The following is a 20,142-nucleotide window of genomic DNA, read 5'->3' as shown; positions in this document are numbered from 1 at the left end:
CCCATGTTGTGCTTGCAGACAAAGAAGTTGAAGAAAGTTTTCATCAACCTTTTCACATAAGGGTGTATTTCAAACTTGTTCAGTAAAAAGGCCTCGCAGTGCAAGTCCTTGTCTGGCAAGATAACAGCCTGAGTTCAGTGTGCTCGTGGAATACTAATTAGTCTCTTCATTCAGATTTTCCTGTTTTCTTTTTTTTTTTTTCTTTTCTTTTTTTTCTTTCTTTTTTTTTTTTTTTTTTTCCGAGAAGGCTGAATATTTAGCATGTCGCCAACATTCTCTGTGGTTTTCTGGAAGAATATAACTGCTTCATGGTGGCTAGGAGAAAGCTGGTTCCTCTCGTATTTTTTCCAGGTCTTTTTCTTCCAAATGAAGTATCCAGACGGTGTGAAAGCATCATCCGTGTGTTTAGACAAACACTGTTTGCACCTCCAAACTCTGCAATGGTGGAAATCGAGTGTACTTCACCAGCTTCAGAATAATGGAGCCATTGAAAATCTTCAGACCAGGATGAGCACAAAGAACAGTCTTGTTTTCTGAAGTTATGTGCAGGAAAAAGCTCAAGCCATGGCTGATGAGGTGTCTCAGAAATGTTAACAGTGTCAAGCAACTGGCAATTGGTTCCTGTGGCAGGAAATAGCAAAGGCAGCTCAGCGCTACGAGCAGTAGAAGCTGGCCTTATTGTTGTTGGAATTGTAGTTTCCTCCTTCTTAATCGTCTGTGTTGTAAGTGAGTTTGCTTCAGCCCCCGGAGAATACATGTTCTGCTTTTGCGTGGTCTCTGCTCCTCTGGTAGGAATGGTACTGGCTAACGCACACACAGCTCTTGAGCAAGCTAAAACACTTAGCTGGCCACTTGGTTTATGCAACTGCATTTGTTGCAGAAAAGTTTGGAACATAGCAGGATGAAGATGAGGAATAGCCTACGCCATGAAGGACTATTAAAAACAAAGACACCACCTCTGGCTGAGGGAGTCTCAGAGCCACAAATTGCTAGGGGCTGGGAAAATATTGGGGAGAAGTCTCACTGTGCAGTTGCCCATTGCATTGCTTCTGGCCATTGCTGGAGACAGGATGCTGGGCTTTGGTCTGCCCCACTATGCCTGCTTTCATCTGTCTGCTTTAATATTTTCTCTGTGCACAATGTTTTTAACAAAGAATATGCAATAAATTAAATTACTTTGTGTTAGTCTCTAAGGAAAAACTACCCACTTGAAATCAAAGGCCCCAGACAGGGTTTCGTACAGTTCTGTGTGTTGATATAGTTGGTGATGAACATTAGTATATGTGAGACATGAGTAGAAGACGTAAGTACCTGTTAAGGTCTTAGATTCTTGGCAAGAAAAATTGCTCAATGAAGTCAAATCCTTTTGTTCTCCTTGAAGCATTTCTGTGGTTCTGGCTGATTCTGTTTTAACACTGTAAACTGTTTAATTCTGCTTTAATTTTCTCCAAAGTAACCTGTGATCTTTCCAGGCACTTCAAGCAGAGACGGTAGTTAAACCTTGTGTGTGGCTGATTCGGAATACTACTGCAGATACCTCTTTTCAGCCCGGAAGAATGTTGACTGTAAAAGTTTACATATTCTTACAAGCAAATATACAACTGACAAATGTTCCCTATAAGGTAATAACAATAAGAAAGAAAAGAAACAAAAATAAGTAGTCTGAACTTCTATTTGATATTTTTCAGCTTGAGCTCTTTGAATCCAAGCAAAGAGTACGTTCAGAGATCATAACTCAAGAACATTTCTCGTACACCGACCTTCCAAACGATTAGTCTTGCGTTTTGTCTTTTTTTTTTTTTTTTTTTGAAGGACCTCCCCTTGGAAGGGAAGATTACACAGCTTGAAACATTGCTGACCGCATGAAAAGAGAGAATAATATTTCTTCTGCATGGTGTTTGGTCTGGTAGGAATCACTTGTCTGTTCCAGGGTAGATGAGCACCACTCCAAAGGCCCTGGCAGTTGAGAAGGGTCTGGGGACAGAATCAACATAGTCAGCGTGACGCACTGTCCTCAGCTCAGTGTCACGGTGAGAAGATCCGCCACTGTCTCACCCTGGATTGTGCAAACAATACTTGCGTGTATTTGCAGAATTTTATCTGTCTGGTGAAATGTTAATTTGGGGTTTTCTGGTACATGGCATGAAATACACTTTTTTTTCTATTCCAGATTCTAGTCACAGTGTGGCCTGTCATCAAAGACATGGCTGAGTCTTGTTCCTCTTTTCCTCCAAGATATTGCAGAATTAGCTCTTCAGTCTCAGATCTATCACTGAATTTTCCCTTTTTGTATCCTTGTTGTACCTTTGGTTTAGATGCCATTCCTTTATTTTACTTTCAATGCAGTGCAGCTCTCCTCATGTTTTTTTTTGTTTGTTTGTTGGTTTTTTTTTCCTGTTCTATGTTTTTTCTTCTTTCTGACATTAAATGAAAATGGGTAGAGACTGAGTCTACCCAAGTAGGCTAGAGTCAGAGATAAAGGTCTTTTACCATCTTTCAGCTGGCACTTGCTGACTGAAGATACAGAAGTATGTGATATATAAATCTCTTCTTGATGCCTTCTGTGTATCTGTAGGGATTCAGCTCCTTTGGGACTTTTAGTTGATTCACTCTTCAACTTAAGATTATTTTTTTTTAATTTCTTTTTGCTGCTGGCACAACAGCATGCTCATTAATCACTCAGACCCAAGGTGCTCGAAAGAAATGGTCTTTATCTGGTGACAAAGTTCCAACAGCTTTTGCCCAACAGAACGTGCTTTTCCAGAGCTCCTCCCGGGATATTTTTGTGTGTCTGGAAAGAAAGCAAACTGAAAGGTATAACTGACTGCTACAGGGAGAACAGTTTGGCTGCAAGATAAGGAAAGCAGTCTAGACAGATCTGTCTCAGCACACAGGATGAGATTATTTTGCCTATCTGAAGTTCTGTTCTAATTGTTTAGTGCATGTTTATATTTTTGGTGATGACATCCTATTCCTTCAAGGATTTTTATGAGAAGTAATCAGACTCGTCTAGCCTCACAACCTCCTACAAATTATAGTTTGCTTGGGATGTTAGGTCTTGTGTTCAGAGGTGCTAGCTTCACTAAAGATGTTTTCTTTAGGTGGATGAAAAAAAAAATCATATTCCTGTTAGAGAATTTTAAGGTGCAATAGCTGAGGAATTTACCTTCATTCCAGTATCAGGTGTTTTGACATTTCAAGCTGCAGGGGCTTTTAATGCATGGTGCATGTCAAAAAGATGTGGGGCTACACCTGGAATGCCAAAGGCTAACGTGGACGATATTGTGATACTATGTGGTTGCAAAATCAATCAGTGCCTCTGTTGGGATAGATTTACGCATACCACAGGGGTAGTCCCCAAATACCTGCAAGACTAGACTTGTGGGCTGTTAAACTGAGTACCCACAATATAGTCTGACAAGCGCCTTTTTCACTTTCCCAGGCGTATTTTTGTTGCCTACAGACAGTCTGCCAAAGAATCTTATGTTAGTTGATGGGACGACTGTGTCCAGAAGCATTTTAGAAAACCTTGTTGGAAAGTGATATAGATAGAGTCACTGCATTGAACCCTGATCCTGTCTGAGATAAGAATACAGCGGAAAAATGTTTAGAGGAAGCAACAAAAGTATTCTATATGAGGCAGAGACAAAAGGCCAGGTTACTAGATGATGTGAAGAAACACACAAGGGATGATACAGTAGGTATAAGCAAAATTTTCCTTAGATTCTCCAAAGCCATGAGCTCAAGGGAGTTCCTGGAGAGGTTAATATGGCAGTACACTTAAAACTGATGAGATGTTTCTTTCCAAAAAGCACACAGACTTTCAGAACTCATTATTCAGGCAAAAGGTTTAGGAGAAGTCAAATAATTAAAAAAATAATAAATCTGCTGCTACCACAAACAGACAATAACATGCAAGAGGTTATAAAACTTCATGTTCCAGGATGAAAGTCAGCCACTTCCTATTTCGGGTCAGGAAGACACTTCCCCTGGAGGTATGCTATTAAGGATTGTCCATTACAGGATTTTTAGCTTTAGATCTCAATCCAAGTACTATCAGCAGCAGTGTCAGACTAGATGAACCACTGTTTGGTAACTGCTGGTCTACTCTATTCTGAATTTAACACCCATTTTCATATGTGTCAGACTGTGCTGCCCTATTTTTTTTTTCATTTTTTCTCATGAAGGAACATCAGAAGTAAGAGGAAATCATTTTCCTGCTGATCTAGCTACTATCTTGTTTAATATGAATTTTGTGTTTGGAGGAGATGGTTTTCTTTTCCCTGAAATACTGTAAGCAAAATTCTGCTTACCATGGGTAACAAAAGCCAAATTGAAACAACAGTCCCTAATTTATTATCAGAATCCCTGTACATTTCAGGGCTATAAAACGCTCCTGTGTTTTTGCCGTGGTGCTTATCGTGAGTGAGCAAGCTGCTAGTTAATGATGCTCCCTGACTCACCTTCCTGTCCACTCTGACTTGGGAAGATGGACAGTGGATGTGACGCTGACAGAAGGGACAGCAGCAAGTGAACACACCCTGATAAGCCATTAGCGGAGAGCATCAAACAGTCAGTGCAGAAAGCCGAAAAATGCAATTAATTCTCCAAAATATGAGAAAGTCTGCTGTCGTTTTACTCAACATCAGCTCGATAAACTCAAAGTTGCTTCAGCCATTTTTTTAAGCAGTAAAATATTAAGTGTGATCAGTCTTTCACAGATACTAATTTCTGATCTGCTTAAAAGGATGAAGAAATATGAAAGCTATGTTTTGTGTACTGAAGTACTTGGAAGATTCTTGTTCAGAGAGGAAAGCCTCCTCTTCTCCTTGATCCTCTGCACCAGACTACCTGTAGCTGCCATCACTATTTTAACACACATGTATTTTGGGCTGCACCACAAAGCTTGAATCATGAAAGCTGAGGTCTGTGGGGCAGAAAAACGCTTTTGTACACCAGTAAAACTGTTTCTCTGGCTGGTAAAAGTATATGGGATGTTATCTTTTAGTTTATTAGGTAGATTAATTACAGGGTTGTAGCTATAGTCCCACAGTTAAACCACAGGAGTCTTACTTATTTTTCACTCTCTCTCTCAGTACTCTCCATAGTTAAATCTCACTCTTAGAGAGAATTTATTTTTCATGTGCAACTTTAAAATGAACTCTCCTGAACCATTATGCTACTTGGAGAGTAGCATCTATTAAAAAATATAGATATATTCCTATGGTTTTATGCAGTCAATAACTCAAAATAGCTTGTGCCTACCACAGCACAGCTACCGTGAACTTAGTCATTCCCACAGAGGGTCTTTGTTATGTTTGAAAAATACCAATTTTGAAATCAAAGGATCTGGTTCTTATTTGCACGATTGTGCCAAGAGGCCTTATAGTGGTTGCAAAAGACATTGCACAGACCTCCTAGTCTCCAGTGCCGAGGCATGAGACTTTAACAGCATTTCCCTGCTCAGACTTCACACAGCGTATGACCCTTCTTCTGGCACCGACGCAGCAAAGCCCTGTTGGATGGCACCACCCCATTGTCTATGGGTCCTTTATGAAATACTTGAGCTAGATTTTCCTGGTAGTGCCATTGATTTAAATTCTTAAATTTATCTCATCTCCTTGTTACTATCTGGTTGACTGTTTCCTTGAGGTGTCTGGCTATATCATGATTTGCATATGTATATATGCAAATACATATATGCACATATGTATTTGTGTTCATAGAGCCATAGAATCACAGAACCGTAGAATGTTCTGCATTGGAAGGGACCCACAAGGATCTTCTAGTCCAGCTCCTGGCCCCACAAAGGACCACTCAAAAATCAGACCATGTGTCTGAGAGCATTGTCCAAACACTTCTTGAACTCCAACAGGCTCAGTGCCATGACCACTGCCCTGGGAAGCCTGTCCCAGTGCCCGACCACCCTCTGGGTGCAGAACCTTTTCCTCATATCCACTCTGAACCTTTCCTGACACATCTTCACGCCCTTTCCTTGGGTCCTATCTGTTTACTCCTGTTACTCTGATTGCTGAATAAAGATGCCTTGTTTTACGCTCAAAAGAAAAAGCTTCTTACCCAGTTTGTAAGCATTGGGTTCCCTCTCATTTCCAAGCAGTGTCACTTCAATACAGAGTACCATTTTTCCAAAAAGTGCTGAACCAGCTCATTAGCCATAAGACAATCTTCATTTCCCAGTAGATGTGTGCACTGCTCCAGCAGCAATTTATTAGTAGAGATGCCGCTAATCTTCAGACCCCTGGAGCAGGACTGTCCAGCCTCTACCTCAACAATACATACTTAGGCCTACATGAAATTACATCTGTAATTTCTGAGAAGAACATAGACGTAATTAAACATTTTTTGGGTCTCTTGCCCACATGCTAACATGATATTTATTATGGGGTGCTGCCTGCTTTTATCCCAGCATTTGCTACGTGAATGCAGTTGCATCAAGATGAGATACACCTAAGAAAAACCTGTTTTCTCACTGACTTTTCTCACTGACAGGGGACTTGGACCAAGTATCTGATTTGTAGAAGAGCAGTCAGATGGTCGGCAGTCAGATGAATTAAAGTTGAAATGGCAACAGATACATAACTGGGCCCTGTGAAGGCTTTCACACAGGGACCACAAAGCCTGCCTGCATCTGGTGCTCTTCTGTCTCTTCTTCAGAGCATATAAACACTTATGAATATCATAGGAGACCAAAAGATTTTTGTTTTCACATTAGGTATTCCTTGCTATAAGGATTAAAAAAAAATTCAGAGAAGAAATGATTTAATCTGGCTTTCAGCTTAATATCTGTTTATATAGTGATAATTTCCATCTCCGCTATATTGTCTTTCAGCTGTAATATTGTCTTCACTTGGCAGCCAACTTCTTGAAGTCATTTGCCACAGAAGGTTTTGAAACATATTATTTATGGCTCCAGCCTGTCACCCTCAGACAATATTCTGAGATGATGTAATGCAGCTGCTCACAGCATTTCTATGTCTCTACACTTTGCTAGTGGTTTTATTTTTGTACTTTGTTTGGTCTTCAAAAATATAAAAGCCATTACTTATTTTATCTTCTGTTAGAATTCTGTGAAAAGATACATAAAACTAATAGAAATGATACTCTATGTTTGTTTTTGAAGTTTCTAGATTAATTACTTCCTATAGTGCAATAGGGTTAAGTAAGTTCTGATCAATTTAACTTGAGTATGTGAGCTAATTCCATGCTTCTTTGTCTTTGTTATACCTGGATTTGGTATTTCAAAGTGCTTTTGAGACTATTTTCATTGTTAGGAAGAGAAGTGACTTTTTTTTTTAGAATTCTTGAATGAGTGAGTTCACAGTTAGCATGACATATGAGACTCATTTCCTCATTTGTTACTATTTTAAACATATACTTATCCTCCCACTTGTTCCTGAAAAAGTTCTGTTTCTTGTAGATTCTCCACCTAAAAAAAAAAGACACAACAAAACAATAAACACTAAAGTAGCTCCTCAGCCTGGCAGACAGTGGGTAGTTCCTTTGAATAATGAACAGGAATGGCTGCAAGCCTGTGAAGGTCATGTCTTTGTGGACATTTTGATAGGTCTCCCTTTAGCAACGCTACGTTCCATCTACCAGCCAGCTACTCTAGGTTTCTTCTGTAGTCAGTGGAGAGGAATGGGCACTTCCTGGGCACATTTCATCTGCCTGGAAGATAAAAGTCTAGAAGAGGCTGATGGGTTGCATTCTGACTGCAAATGGAAAGTCGAGAGTCCTCCAAAAGGGAATTCCTTTCATTCCCTCGTCCTGACATTAGTCTCTGTCTGGTTCTTGGCATAGCTCAAAACTTCTCAGAGCTGCAGTGCCTACCCACAGCTCTGAGACTATGGTATGGTACCCAGAAGTGACCAGAGTGCAATATCCAAATGTCCTACCCAGGAAAAGATGTTCACCTTGCAAGGAACTGTTACAGGGCTGCATTGACTGGTTTCATGGTTTCCTCTTTCACCACAAGCTTTGCACCAGTGGTATACTCAAACGTAGAGACGGCCTTGTACTTAGACTATTTGCAAACGTTTGCATGCATTACACTGGATGGAAGTACAGTGGTTTTTGGCCCACCTGCCAGTACTTTTTTATGTTAGTACTATTTCATGATCTCTTGGTCTTCAGAAATTTGCATTTGTAAAAACTCTTACCCTGGATTTAGTCAATCTTATAAAAGTGTAAGCAGCAGAAGTATATGAAGAATAAGAAGTAATGGAGTAATGATAAATAATAATACTGATTTGTAGAGTGCTATTTAATGCAAACTTGTCAAGTGTATCTTCTCCTAGAGATTTAATGAAGACCAAAGTCATTTGAGATGACCACGTAATTGAAAGGAAAATGTTCTCTTCTCTTGTGGTCAGTGATGTATTGACATGGTTGGTTGTGGCAAATTAAGTTGCAACTGAAATTTTGTTTCCTTCATCATGTTTGCTGGGAGGCCAGCAGAGAATATTTTAAATGCATGTCCTCGTTTTAACTTTAACTGTGTTGCTTTGATTTCTATTACTTGTGTTTTGTAAAACCATTAGTGTTCTTTTTTTTTTTTTTTCTTATTTGCTTTTAATCTCTGGTATACTCCCAGCCTGAATTAAATCCACCATACTTTATTCATCTTACTTTATATGTAAATCATTACTGTTTTCTCCATTTGTCTTTTAAAGAGAGTATCTGGAAAATAGTATGTAACCTCCACAGAAAACTATATCCTAAACAGAGAACTATTTTCTCTTTTACAGATGAAATAGCTAGTCTCCAGTTGCTCTAGTGTGAATATAGTTATACAGTCCTCCCAGCAATTTTTTGCTGACAGAAACAATCATAGGTAAAATAGTAGTTTTGGTTCCCATGAATTTCTAAAATAGGACAGTGATATTTTTCTTTTTCTTTCACAGCTCTTATAGAGGAAAATTTATCCCAGCAGAAAACAAAAATCAAGATTCAATGCCCCTTCTACACTTTCTGAAGGACTGCTTCCACTCATAGTCTCCCCACATATTGATTTTACAGTCCAAGTTCTCTTAGTGATAAATACACTTGACAGAACTATTTGGCTGAAGCATAGTAATTAACAGGCAAGATGGTATTCCTAAGATTTAGCAACTGGTTAATTAAATATTATTGTCCACTAGCTAATTCATATGTTTTACTATAAACTCCGATTTTTCTAATTTGTCTTTTCCTTGTTCTATCTAAAATTTAATTAAAGCAGTCTGGTTTGAGTATAAACGGGAGATAAAGGCAAGTTATGAGCAATGCAGGAGTGCAAGCTAAGCTCAGCTGCACCACGTGGATTGCACAGAGCGTGGTCAAGACTCCCTGGTGATTCTCCTGTCTTACTGCAGAGAGAAAGGTTTGGAGATTTTTCCGACCTTGTGCTTTGCTAGTCTGCAGGAGAGCTGCTCAAGAAGTGAACAGAAGCATCAATATTGACAGCAGTTTTGGCTTTAGCTATAAAATAGCCTCAACTCTTTAAAATTATTTTCATCCCCGGTAGTTTAGAGCAGTCAGTTTGTATTCCAATTGCAGAGACTTTCAGGTAAGAAATTGAAAGCAGAGAGGATAGAGTTACAGAACCCAAATGGACACTGGTGGACACCAAGCTGAACATGAGACGGCAACGTGCCCTTGCTGCAAATAAGGCTGATGGTATCCTGGGCTGCATTAGGGAAAGCATCACCAGCAGGTCAAGAGAGGTGATTCTTTCATTCTGCTCAGCACCAGTGAGGCCACACTTGGAGTGCTGGGTCCAATTCTGGGCCCCCAGTACAAGAGAGACATGGACATGTTGGAGAGAGCCCTGCAAAGAGCCACCCAGGTGAGGAAGGGCCTGGAGCACCTCTCCTGTGAGCAGAGGCCGGGAGAGCTGGGACTGCTCAGCCTGGAGAAGAGGAGGCTCAGGGGGATCTCACCCAGGGCTGTGAATCCCCGCAGGCAGGGGGCAAAGAGGCCGCAGCCAGGCTCTTTTCAGGGGTGCCCAGCGCCAGGCCAGGGGCAGTGGGCACCGAGGGGCAGGCAGGAGGCTCCCTCTGAGCACCAGGCAGCACTTGTGTGCTGGGCGGGCGGCTGAGCACTGGCCCAGGCTGCCCAGAGAGGCTGCGGGGTCTCCTCCTGGGAGAGCGGCACAAGGCGCCTGGACGGGGTCCTGGGCACCCTGCGCTGGGGGGCCCTGCTGGAGCGGGGCTTGGGGATGGGGGCCTCCAGAGCTCCCTGACAGCCTCAGTCATTTTGTGATCCTGTGCAGTGTGGACATGTGGACAACAGCTTAGGCTTCGTGTACAATTAATGGAGGCGAACAGGCCCCAGTACTAGTTTCTTACTCTGAATTGTCCTCATGAATGGTTTTCGCCTTTTCACTGACTGCTGAGGGAGCCTAGAAGGCTGCTTGTCTAATTTAGCCACCTAGGTCAGATACTGGAAATTGGTAAGACAGGAATGTTGACACAATAATGGACATTTTCTTGTGAATTTGCCTGTGAGACGTGCTGGCCAGTAACTACTGACAGTAGTGTTGATAAGGAATCGTCAAGCTTAAAGTGGGAAATCAGCGCTGACATCTCGATGCCACCAAATTACTGGATACTGAATTCACTGGAATTGGTTTTTCAGCCCAGTGGGCAAAGTGCAGCAAGACACCCACCCATCCCATCCCATCCCATCCCATCCCATCCCATCCCATCCCATCCCATCCCATCCCATCCCATCCCATCCCATCCCACCCCACCCCACCCCACCCCACCCCACCCCATCCCACCCCATCCTTCCTGACAGGGTGCTCTCAGCCAGCACTTCAGACCATATAGAGAAAACATGCTCAGATCCACGGTTTCAGTTTACCCGGCTCACACAGAAGGAATTCAATTATCTCCATTATTGCAGGGAAACACAGATGTGGATGGAAGATGTTACTAAGAAATGAACATGGAAAGCAATTTGTCTTTTTCATGTCAAAATCTGTATGACAATGATACTCTCTTAATTGAAAGCTGTGTTCTCCTGCAAAAGAAAAAGAAAGTCTGTCTTTCTACCCAGCAAAGTTCATTATGGTTGCTAGAGAAAACAGACTTTGAAGAGACTTCAGTAAATATACTATTCTTGATGGTAGTTTCCCCTGAATCTCTCACAATGTAATTAAATGCTGGTCTGTGTAATTGATTACTGCTAGCTGTTACCTGGACATGTCCTGATATTTTCCTGAAGACCAGAGGGCACACACATTCTGGATTTACCAGAATTTTCAACTCAGAGGAAGAGAGCTTGCCAAGTGGTTTGGGTAGACCTGAGGGCATGTTTGGGCTGTGCATAATGTTCAAAATCCCTGCCTTAGGCCTGCCTTGCTGGATACGTGTGTATGGACCAGTATAATGACATGAGGAGACACAAACTTGAGTCCCAGCAGCAGAGCACCCGCAGCTGTGTGGTTTTACCTCTAAGGTATCTTGCCCTTATTTTTGGAAGCTACATTGCTGGTGCAGCTACCCTGTTTCTGGGCCCGGATCTGGTATTTTCAGGGTTGGTTTGGTAATCCCAGTGCCAGAATCTTCTGTGTTCGTACCCACATTGTCTGGAATTATTATCCCTGGGATTTTAATGTAAAACTGTTGGGTAGGAGCTAAAAGGAAGTGGTGCATCACGATCAAAGTGATGCCTTGTTCCTTCTCGATGAAAACAATCTTTAACAGTTATTCAGTAACATGTATTTGCATTTATCATATGGGAACTTGCTTGCAGATCTTGCCAAAAAGAGTAAAGAAAGAATAAGACAGCTGGCACAAAAAGGTACACAGCAGATGGTCTCCACACTCCCCTGAACCTTTACACTTGAGTCACCCTTTAATCCTACTGAAGCCACCGAAGCCCTGCCTGCTGTGTTAAAGCAAATATATCCGAGTAAGAGGGATCAGCTACTGAGTGAGGCTTTCTTTCCCTCACTCGACATCTGTACCTGTCAGGGCTGTTTTGGTCGTGCTAGCGAGGCGAGATCAAAGCAGCACCTTCCCTCTGTCCCCAGGAGGCTGGCTGCCGAGGGGTTCTTTTTTAAAGTCCTTTTTCCCTGAAGGTGACTTGTATGACTCAGCCAAGCCCAGAAAAGGGAGAGTGTGTGGGTGTGAGAGGTTTACACAAGATTATTACACTCTCTCAATATTCTGTATTTCTTGTCATTCATCTGTAGTTTCAGAGAATCCAGAAATTAACCTTGGACAGGAAACAAAGCACCGCTCTTAAAGGTACTACAGTTTCCTGGTGTCTTTTCTTTCATCTTCTGAGGCACTTTTCTGGAAATATAGTTAAGTGACTGGCTACAAAAAAAAACAAACATTTGAGATGTGATTTTTTCAAAGAGGACAGTTTGGGCCGCTCCCTCGGAGCACAGCACACAGAAGTTTGTCATGTTTGGCTTGTCCTGAAGGGAAAAGAAGAAAATATTTTCATTTTCTGGCTGAGGAGAACCTACCTCAAGATGCTGTTAATGTATTCTAGGGAATGGGGACTGTGTGGTTTGCTCAGGAGTTTTTGGAAGGGTCATCAGAATATACTGCTCAAAATTAGAGGCAGGGTAGCCACTGGGAACACGGTGAGCAGCAGCTTCTGAAAGGAGGAGACAGAGATATGAATTTATTAGGTCATCTGGCAAGACCAGCGTAGGTAGAAAGAGAGAGAAATAAAGTTGGAGTGGAGACACAGCAGAGTTCCCTGAAGGGGAGGGACCTCTGGGATGTCTTAGCAACTTCACTCACAATTTGGAAGTATTTGGTGAACAAAAGAATAATGTCATGCAGCCAGCACCAAGAGATCGGACAAGGGACAGGTTTTGCCCTGTGCACTTTTCCATAAAGGAGGAAAGAGGAAAAAGCTTCAAACCCTTGGCCAGTTATTCAGTGGTACGGTGAATGCCAGGGATAGTGAGCTAAAGGGGAAAGTCAACTGGGAAATGATTGTGGAGAAACAGCCTGGAGCATGGAGCGATGGGGAAGCCACGTGAAAGAAAAAAGGGTTAGAGCACAGAAGGGGTACGAAGACACGGGTGAGAGAATATAAGAGGAGGGGTGAATATAAGAGAGAACAAAAAGGGACTTAAGAGACAGTTATTTATTTTCAAAAAGGGACAAGAGTAGAAAGAATAAGAGCAGAATTGGTAGCGGTGAAGAAGGAGGCTAAATTCAGAAACAGAGCTAGCAGAAGAAAAAGGATTTTATCAGAAAAGTAGGGTTAAAGGAGAATGTTCTTGGAGGTCAAAGAGTCAGTAAATTTAGTGAAGTTTTAAACAGAAAAATGGGAGAGGAAAATAGGAAGATACAGAAAGAAAAATTAATAAGCAAAGGAAGGTAAAAGAGAAAAGCAGAACAAAGTCAAGGAAGATGATTTTTTATGTTTTAGAAAGCTTCATTCTGACCTATTTTGGTATAAAGTATCCTTACTATGTATTGGACAGACAGTATCAGGGGAACTCAGGGAGGACTGAGGACTGAGGAAACCAATCTGCAGTGGTGGAAGACAGTGGAAGACAGTGGTGCTGGATGAAGCTCCACGATGGGAAAGGAAGATGTTGGCTATGGATGGGCAGTCCCAGCCAGTGAGTATCTGTGACCTTGGCAAGTTTTTGCAGGGCCTTTTACAAGCCCTGTCTAGCAATACAGGGCCCAGGTTTTGGTTTTCAGGTGCAAAAACAATGTCAAAGCATTTCTAGAAACCCAGTGAAGTCAAGTCACTCTGCCTGGTATTTCATGGGTATATGTCCTCGTTCATGAAAGAGGGATGAAGCGTATAGGCTTACCATGATGGTATTTCATGGGCCACGGAGAGGGAAAAAGAAGGGAGAAAGGGCACAATAATAGATTAACTTACATTGAAAGAGGCATCTGCATACCTCCAAAGTACAAGCGTTTCTCTAGCCCCAGGCACCTTGGTGATGCTCCATAGGCCTCACTCCAGTATATAAGTCTTTCTTGTGCTGGGGACCCTGCAATCACACACAGTATTCCACATGCGGTTTTGCAGCAAAGGCACAGGATTTGGGACTTACATGTGTAAGAACAACACAAATCTGAAGGTTACACAGCGCAAATATTCAAAAAACTCGGTAGCTACACAGTTATTAAGCTTTCAAGATTTGGCATTTCCATTTTAGCATAATTGCATTGAGTGTGGTAGCTCATATCCAAGAAAAACACTTTTCTTATACTCTGAAAGCATGCAGTTTAAAACTGATGCCCATATACGAGGTAATTTCTCTCATTTGATATTAAACTGCTTCCTTTATTTCTGAAATCCAGAGGGCTGTTCTGAAGAAAAGGAAGTTTTGCTATATCACATGGGTGATACTGTGGAGATTGAAATAGCAAAGTACACCAGCCAAAATTAGCACAGCTTTGCATTCAGATATGCTGCCACTTATTTACTCTTTTACTATGAAATAATACAGCTTAGTGTCAGATATTTATGGTTCATCCGCCTTCGATCAAACGAAGCCCTCTTACTTGAGGCAAAAGAAAGGTCTATTAAACACAGACACAGACACCAGATGGCTCAGGATATTTGTCTTCTTCTAGGATAATGTTAGAGTGTGGAGCCAAAACTTAGTTCAGAGGCTGCCCTGAGGCCCCTTGGGGTTACATTTTTTTAGAAAACAGCCAATAACCCTCGCTTCCAGAACTACAGAACTCATTTCCCTGACTCATCTTTCCGATAACATTCACATCATCATTTTGAAAAACAAGCAAACTCAACGACCAAATCCAAACAATTTCCTTGAAGCTGCATTGAGAGGCTGAGCTTTTATTTTGCCTACTAGCTATACAGTGACAGCCAGATTTACTGGTGAGGGGGACCTCAGGGAGGGAGGAATGCACATCAGATAAAATTGTGGTACATGTTGCATTATAGAAGTCGTATCTGTGTACCCTTAAGGAAACCAGCCATGTTATCCCTGCTATTATCACAGGGAACTTTTGCACCGCATTACCAAATGCATACCATTTGCATTCCAAATACCCATTACATAAATATTTGTCATCCTTGCTTGTTTTGCTATGAGCTTTGCAGGCTCATTAGGGCTGTGCCTCATGATACAGATGCTGGGCTCATTTAGTCGTGATCAGTTCCCCTTCCCTCTGACTTCCCCCATGACTTTTTGCTGTAGTTTCTCTGTACTTCAGTTCACTATTCTTAAAATAGGAGCAAGGGCTCTATCTGGCCAAGGAAAAAGTAATTAAGCTTTAGGAGGATATTATATGGAATCACAGAGCCATAGAACAATAGGTGTCCATGCCCATGGCAAGGGAGAGGAGTTAGATAGTCTTTAAGATCCTTTCCAACCCAAACCATTCTATAATTCTTTGAATTTGGAGCTCAAGAAGTGAGGGTCAAGAAGCACCACCAACATAAGGAGATAGCAAAGGTATTACTTTTTTAGTCTCAGGGTCTTTCTCAAAATATTTTAAGATCAAGATATTTTCAGTAAATGGCAAAGTAATTGGAGGTGACTTTTTTCCTTTTCAGAAATTTTCAGTGAGGCTGTGCTATTCCATAGTGTTTAATTCATAACCAAGTCGATTCCACACTGAAGGAAATTTCAGATAAAAGTTTGTCTATTATTTTCTCAATGCCTATTTTTTTCTATGCTTCAGGATGGGTTTCTTGGAATATAATGATTTTGCAGACAGCATGAGCATTATGTCAGTGTTGGCAGCAAGAGATCATATCATTATTCCTCGGAAGGTATTTTTTAAGGCTGTTTGTGTTCCCTTGTGGTACACCTTCACTCCCCACCTACACCTGCTGCTGTGTCTGCTCTGAGGGATGGAAAGATTGATTTTGTCTAATTTTACCACCCACTCTGAAGCTGTTGGCTCAGAACGTCTGCTGAGACTCTTCCCTTCAAGCCAGATTTTGTGAATGGCAAAGCTTACTAAAAGTCAGGTTCTTAAATGCTGAGCCTTTTCTTTGTACAACATTCCTTGTAGAAAAGTAAACCAATCACCCTTTGAACTTACCATGAGCATGGCAGTGGCCTGTAAGTTTTATTTCCTTTTCCTCTCTGCTTCTATCCCTTCACACACGCAACACACACACATACTCAATGTTATAATTCTTATCCCTTCTCTGAGCTGTGAAATTGTTGACAATTGAAAAAAGCCAACAATCAAATTATTATCACAGAAGTCTGACTTGAAACCCACCGAACTGTAGTTTCAGGTGCTTTGCAAATCCCAACAGTTTGCATTAGGCACCCACATTTCATACTTTAAAGTCTTTCCAAAGTAAAACCTTAGGGGCTGGAGAACGGCTATAGGATTTATCAGCAACCAGGTCCTTTTCTGTTTCTCTAGATGTCCTGTTGTGCTTCCCTAGAGGCATGCACAACGCTGAGCAAAAATAACATTTGAGCTGAGCAGGAGCTGCCTCTGTGCAACCTGGGGAGAGCTCCCTGTGCCTTGCAGGGCCCTGGGGCAGCTGCCTTGGCTTCTGAGTGGCACCACACAGAGCCCCTCTCCATCAGTTTTCTGGGGAGCTGCCAGATCTAAATACCCCTGGAACTGAACGAGAAGGGAAACAAGCAAATATTCAAGTGTTTTATGTTGTGAGGGTGAATGAGGCTTGCCTTTCCTGAACTAAATTTGATCCAGCACTAGACAAGTTTGTTAAAAGTGTCACAGGATGTTTAAAGGGCAAGCATTAGTCACATTGGTGCAGAGCAGTGCAATGAGATGAATATGAGACTTGATTCATAACCTGGATGAACAGAAGATACTTTTCAATGGGAAAGTAAAAGGGGCAGCTCTAACATGAAAGAGTCCACAACACTTAACAGTTGTTCCTCTCCTGCAAAGAAATCCTTTTGCAGTACATGGAAATGAATTGAGATGACAGTGCCCATCATCATGTGAAATAACTTGTGACTCAGTGTTGGCAGTCACCTCGGTCATGGACAGAGTCTTCATACAGACATTTTCTGCTTTACAGAAATCTGAAAGCATAAGAAGTTTGGAAAGATGAATAAAAGACTCTACAGATCAATTTGCTTTGCAGAGGAAGACTTAATGCTAAAGCTGCTACCCTGAATGAGAGATGACAAATAAAAATGTCTTGTTTCAAAACTGTAGTGAGAAAAATGCAGCAGCTTTGCCCTGTGCTTTGACCAGTTCTGCAATGAATGGTGACATTTGACTGGCTCCTCACTGTGAAGGGAAATTTAACACAACTGTGCTGGCGTCTTAAAGGTCAACTGTCCCTCTCTGACATTCCCTTCTTTAGTAGGAGAGTTGGCATCACTGCATGTGGGAACAGTCAGGGTCTGCTCAGGGTCTTCTCCTAAACAGCCCTCAGTATTGTGCACAGCTGCACGAGTCCATTAACGCGTGCCTCTCGAATGTCCATCGTTTTCATTTAAAGACCATTTAAAGACCAAGTATACTTTCAGCCCATGCAAATCTGCTTACCCTCTCTCTCTTTTTTTTTTTTTTTTTGGATGTGGAAAATTCTTTGCATCAGAAATATACTGGGTTGAAGAAGAGCTCACGGGATCATAGGAATGTTGGTTGCAAAGGGCTCTAGTCTGACCTCTGACTTGAAGCAGGGATATCATCAATGCTGGGTCACATCACCCATGGCTTTGTACAGCACAGTCTTGAAAACCTTCAAGGCTGGAGATGCCTCAGTGTCTCTAAGTCCTTGCTCCAGTGCTGCACTACCCTTCCAATGCAGAAGCTTTTTAGGCCAAAGTCAAGAAATCCCATAGCAATCGGTTTCCTGTTTTAATGACATTTTTTCCTTTGTTAAATGTCTGGAGTCCTCCATTTGGGAAACACTCAGCTGACCAGTGTGAGTTGGTGCTGCCCTTCAACAGTATAAATTGCAACCCTTGTATGAACTCTAGACTGCAAATTTAAAGCCTGCAAGGATTTGCAGCAAACAAATTAGCTGCGCAATGACATCATTAAACAAATAAGGAGAACTTCTGTTTGATTTTCATTGCATAAATAGGTGAGAGTCCCCGAAAGGAAGCACTGAGTGACTCACAGAGTCACTTCACAGTGTGGAAAGCTTAGGACTGCTCCAGTTTTTGTTGTGGAGGAGAGGCATCTCACTCCTTGTCTCTTTCCCAGGCCTTTCACTTTGCCAGTGTTTCACTGCAGAGCTGAAACGTGGTTCTTCAGTTATCTAACCAGGACCCCGAGACTAAGCTCCCTCCCTCCTTCTTGCTGCAGAAAGGGAAGACACCTGCTGAAGTCCTCCCCCTCTGCCACGGGTCACCTTAGCTCCTCTGGCCGAGAGGCAGGACGGCTCACCCCCAACCACTTTCACTTGGGATGGGACCTTTGGCTGCTGTTCCTCACCAGCAGATCCCGAGTAGTTATCTGGTGTAGAGGAAAGGGATGGAACAGCGTGTGTTACTCCTCATCACGCTCCTCTGCAGGTACCTGGAGGTAAGCTAGCCACCAGGCACCTGGCTGACATATGGCGACATCGCTGATGTCCTCTATATGCATGGCTATATGCGTGATTTTAGCCTGTCAGCCTGAACTACGATGTTTTATGACTTACTGGGGCAGCCTTTGGGAAGAAGTCAGCTGGGTGGCATTACTTGCCGTGGGGGTGGGCGAGGGGCATGCAGCGGTCTCAGGGCTCACCCGCTGCGCCGTGGCATGGGGAGCTGCAGGCAGCTCTGCTGCGTGCTGGGCTCTGTCAGATTTACAGAAACGTGCTTCGTTTCTTGCCCGAGGTGGCAGTGAAATGTTGCTCGCACTCTTCACCAGCTGAAATTCAGGAGGGCTCTGCGTTTCAGCGGTGAGTGAAAGGGTCTCTTTGTGCAGCTTATCTGCCAGCTTGCAAAGCACTGTCGAGTTTTTCACCACGTGTGATGGCTATGTACTGCAAACCAGTCATCTGGCATGGTCAATGGGTGCTTAAATTCAAAAGCACCCTTCATACTTCACCTGGTCTGGGAAAAAAAACACACCATGCACACACAAGAATGCCCATAAAGCAATCTAATACCACTACATGAAGCATAAATCCTCCCTGTTTGAGGTGCAAAAATCTCATTAAGCTTTACTTATTGCTTTTCTGCATCTACACGGTCACTTCTGCTTCTTCATCAGGGGAGGAAGTGCCAAACTACTTCCTCAGCCTGAGGCTGCCTGGCACGTGTTTGCAGCCCCTCTCTATATAGGAAATGGTGCAAAATTCATCTTCTGATGTGATTTCAAACTCATGTTTTTGCACACATAAGTTTTGTGAGCCTTACTGTTCGTAAAAAGCAGCGAGGCCCCTGATTATTTAGCTATCAGAGAGTTCAAGCCTTTCAATTTTCCCCATAGCTTGTGCTTTAATGCTCCGTTGATGAGCCATGCCTGCTCCGGGAGCTGTGTGCCCAATTTCTGTTGACTTTAATGAAAAATGTACGGGGTATCTGAGACAGAAGTAATTTCATAATAACATTTTCCTTTCTGCCCCATATTGCTGGATTCTATAACATCTGTTTAATAAGCTTCTTTTTCCCACTGGAGATTCTGCTCAATCCACAGCAGACCAATGACTACAAGACAGATAACTTTTTTCATCTGAAACATTTTAGCTGAATATTTGGGTCACGGAGAATGAGGGCCCAGCCACGACTCTCCTTTAAAGCTGTCCACCTGCCTCCAGTAGATACTTCGCACTATCCAGCTCACGGTCACCACCTAGAAAAGTCATGCAGATGGGACTTGAGGATGAAGTCCTGTGATGAGCAATTATTCCAGAGTTTGGTGGGCAGCTGGCTACTATTTCAATAAAGACTTCATCTGGAACTTCTTGTTTTTTTGTGTGCTTTTTGTTTTCTTTTTTTTTTTTAATTAATACGATTTTTGTTTGTTAATTGTTTGTATTTATTTTGTTTTGCTTTGTGAGGTTTTTGTTTGTTTGTTTTGTTTCTTCATTTTGTTATTTCCCCCATTTCTGAACCCAATAGTGCAGTTGTCCATGTCCAGTCATGCAACCTGGACATCAAGGTTTAAGGGTGTTTGGTTGATTGTTCAGGCTCATTTCTGTTTTCCTTGGGTTCTACCCTTCCTCCAAAGAAACCTTGTGTCCTCAGGAAGCCTCAACGTGTTATGATGACCTTCCTCCAGA

This window comes from Anser anser, assembly GCF_964211835.1.
Source record: "Anser anser genome assembly, chromosome: 1".
NCBI lineage: Eukaryota > Metazoa > Chordata > Aves > Anseriformes > Anatidae > Anser > Anser anser.
This window is presented reverse-complemented; position numbering follows the sequence as displayed.